This window comes from Limulus polyphemus, unplaced genomic scaffold (genome assembly GCF_000517525.1).
Source record: "Limulus polyphemus unplaced genomic scaffold, Limulus_polyphemus-2.1.2 Scaffold11, whole genome shotgun sequence".
Taxonomy (NCBI): Eukaryota; Metazoa; Arthropoda; class Merostomata; order Xiphosura; family Limulidae; genus Limulus; species Limulus polyphemus.
In genome coordinates, this window is record NW_013665621.1 from 99679 (window position 1) to 104189 (window position 4511).

Consider the following 4511-nt stretch of genomic DNA (forward strand, 5'->3'; position numbering starts at 1 on the left):
TTATGTTAAAAACTCTTTTTTCCTTTTTGGCGTTGTTCTTAATTATGGTTGTATTTTTGTATTTTATTTCGGCATGCACTGTTTGTTAAACCTTATTACAATCGTTCCTTTATATTTGTATTGGTAGTCTAATGAAGTTAAACCAGTTTCTACCGTGCTTAGATCGTAAAAAGAGTTGAAAACTTTTTTTGTACTTGATGACATATTTAATCGTTACTTTATATTTGTATTGGTAGTCTAATGAAGTTAAACCAGTTTCTACCGTGCTTAGATCGTAAAAAAGAGTTGAAAACTTCTTTTGTACTTGATGACATATTTAATCGTTACTTTATATTTGTATTGGTAGTCTAATGTAGTTAAACCAGTTTCTACCGTGCTTAGATCGTAAAAAGAGTTGAAAACTTCTTTTGTACTTGATGACATATTTAATTGTTACTTTATATTTGTATTGGTAGTCTAACGAAGTTAAACCAGTTTCTACCGTGCTTTGATCGTAGAAAGAGTTGAAAACTTTTCTTGTACTTGATGACATATTTAATTGATACTTTACATTTTTCCTGGGTATTCTTTTGGAAAATTCATGGACGCGGTTTTGCCATGTGGTAGATATTTGTTTGTAGAAGTTTTAAAGGTCAAAGCTGCTCGAGGGCTATCTGTGCTGGTCATCCCTAATTATGAAATGATAGACTAGATGGGTTACTTTTTTACCAACGAATAATGGAATTAATCGTCACATTATAACGCCCCGACGACTGAAAGGGCGAACATGTTCAGCGACGGATTTCGATCCCTCGATCCGCAGATTGCAAGTCAAAAGACCTAACCACCAAGCGTCCATGCTAGAGTTTTAGCTTTCGAAGCTGGCGAACCTAGTTCAGAATCCGTACGATACTTTAAGCTCTTAGTGCGTTATAAGAGGGACAGTAATTTCTTAGCGTGAGTAGTAGGGTACAGCTAACTGGGTTTCTTCCCCCTGTTCATTAGTTTAAAATTGAGGTAGGCGGCCAATAGTCTTAATAGCTTTGTCATAAATAAGAATACAAAATATAAATGAAAAATTAATTAATTTATTTTATTAAACTCCCACCACTCACCCCCACGTGGCTCAGTGGTAAGTGTAAGAGCTTATAATGCTAAAAGTCAGGTTTCGATAATCGCGGTGAGTACAGCACAGGTAGCCCATTTTGTAGCTTTACGCCTAACTATAAACAAACATTTTTTTTTTCTTAAGCCTAAATATAGATGCACGCTGTTTCTTAAAGTGTGTACTAAATTCTCGATATTTGTGAAGATGCACGGTAACTCGATGATGAGTTTAAGATACGGACGAGCCGGATGATTTTTTTTTCCAATACAATTCGAAGTATACGTAAACTAAACAAATAAAAAAAAACAATGAAAGTAAAATTCTACAGTGCTAAGGCGGGCGAAATGATGAACTTATTAATTATATCATAATGTTCCAATTTTTCCAAACTCTAAAAACTACTAGTATTTCCTAAAGAATGTTTTTAACAGCTTGATGTAACCACTAATACGCCAAAGTTTGTTCTGGTTTATATCATTATGATTTGATATAAGTAGGTTTTGATTAGCTTTACTCATTTTTAATGTCACGAGTTCCTTTTTTTGGGGGGGATCTTTTGAAGTACATTATATTTTCAATAATGATTTTTCCAAATAATGGAATTCTGAATGAAGTTGATTAATTTCAAAGTCGTACCGAAACACAACCCAGAGCTATCGCGTGGAATCTGTTACTGATTAGCCCCTTCACCGGCGGCTCAGCAGTAAGTCTGAAATCTTATAACGCTAAAAACCGGTTGAGTACCTATTCTATAGCTTTGTGCTTAAAACCAAACAAACAACCTGTTGCTGATTATTATAATCCATGCATTATAACGATTTAAATGCATTTCTAAACTAATGCTGCCAATTCTGAGGTGAAATAGCAAAAAAAACATTTATAATAGCATTTGAATTAAGACTTTGTTTAAAATACGGCAAATAAAATGCCGCGCTTAAAAATTTGTCTCTTGAACAAAATGACCACGGTTTTTTAGGGATAATAAATATAAAATCAATACATCCTAGTTTTGACCTTAATGGGGGGGATTACTAACATCAGTGCTACGTATTATTCATAACCTATATACATATACACACACATGTTTGCTGTGATAGTAACAGACAACTTAAAGCACCATACATGTTAACAGACAAGTTAAAGCACCATACATGCTCTTTAAGTTACACATGTTTGCTGTGGTGAGTAACAGACAAGTTAAAGCACCATACATGCTCTTTAAGTTACACATGTTTGCTGTGGTGAGTAACATACAAGTTAAAGCACCATACATGCTCTTTAAGTTACACATGTTTGTTGTGGTGAGTAACAGACAAGTTAAAGCACCATACATGCTCTTTTAGTTACACATGTTTGTTGTGGTGAGTAACAGACAAGTTAAAGCACCATACATGCTCTTTTAGTTACACATGTTTGCTGTGGTGAGTAACAGACAACTTAAAGCACCATACATGTTCTTTTAGTTACACATGTTTGCTGTGGTAAGTAACAGACAACTTAAAGCACCATACATGCTCTTTAAGTTACACATGTTTGCTGTGGTGAGTAACAGACAACTTAAAGCACCATACATGTTCTTTTAGTTACACATGTTTGCTGTGGTAAGTAACAGACAACTTAAAGCACCATACATGCTCTTTAAGTTACACATGTTTGCTGTGGTGAGTAACAGACAACTTAAAGCACCATACATGCTCATTTAATTTGTTCAGTCTAATACAGATGACTGGCTTTCTGTTGTTGTTCTTTACACCTATCGGCATGATTACAATTCTAAAAGTTTGAGAACGGATACAATTAATTATAATGAAGACGATTATATATATATATATAACTTTAGTTAAATCCACACAGCAAATAGGAGCCAGTACTGAACTCCGATTTCAAATAAGAGTAGGTGCTGAACTCCGATTTCAATGGAGCCGGTATTGAATTCCGATTTCAATGGCACAAGAGGATGAAAATGGCGATATGTTCAGCCTATTCAGCTGGGTTGACTGAGGTAGTGTGTTACTCAAGGACACAACAACATGTCGCGAGCAAGTCTCGAACTAGGAGGACAAACGCTAGCCATATATGTATATTTATATGACCATCGTGTTTTAAGTATTGTCTAAACAAGTAGATTCACACCGAATACAACTCATTAAGGTTTGATACTTGTGTGAATTGTGGGACCGTAGTCTCTTTGATTCTTTGGTTTGAGAACTGTAAACGGAAATGTGTACCGGTGTATATTGCGTATACATGACGTCACTATACTAATCGGTATATAGCAGTATATAGGAAGTGAGATGAAAAGGAAACTTTACTTAGTATGTGGAGCCACAGCTGAAGAACAAGTTATACTTATGTTGTTTCATACTATGGTGACTGTAATATGGACCTTTACCGAGTAAGAAGTATAGTTCGGGCTTTACAGTAAAGTTCTGATGATCCAAAAGTAGCTAAAGTTACTGGAGCAAATAAAATGTTTTGCAGCAAAATTTAAAACTTATGATTCGTAACGCCGATGTTGGTGAAGGGTGATTTATAGATGTTTAAATACTTATTAAGGAAAATAATGCTGTTTTTTGTCCATGTTTTACTGGCTCTAACTCATAGTGAGACTAAAACGAGTTTTCGTACCTCTCCTGCCAAAAATCTAAGTTTCTAGATTGTAAACACGTGATGCAGTATGTTAGTATTCAAAGATTCACTGCTGTGACTAGTTACACGAGTTAAATTCAGAGTACCAGTAATTCGAAGCTGGCATATTAATGAGCACTCACTTTATTACCTGTTTTCTATTCGTATGATATGAACGTTTTTGTTCTTCATTGCTTCTAATGCATTAGTAAACCAATGATTTAATCTTCTTACTAGTAAGCGGACTCATATTAACCCGTTATTAACCAAGTGTGTGGGATATAAGCTAAGCACTTTTTGTGTATTTTGATGGTTCTAAATGAAAACTTTTAATTTCTAATATTTATTTTTAAATATTTATCTCAAAGTAAGGTTATTAATCAGATGAGAAATCTCATCCTGTTACATTAGATTCTTTTTTGTTGTTTTGCTTGTTTGTGCACCTTGGCAAGAGCTTCTGAAAACCTTTTTTGTAACCAGAACTCATTAACATAACATTTTGGTACTAGCTTCTTGGCTAAAAAAAGAAAAAAGAAACGGAGCCAAGAGGACACGTGCAGAAAGTTAAAGTTGTGGGTGCAAAGTCAAATATGGAAAACTTCCAGTACAGATTACTTGTTATTCGTAAGCAGAACATATGCGTTTTAGAGCGACAGAAAATTTATTTTCCTTTCTAACTTTCTAATATATATAATGATATCACAAAAAAAAATTATGATCTAGTTTCTAGTAGCTAACCCTGATTTGTTGTCCATGATTCACTCTAGTGACAGAACACCACAACTCATAAAGTCAG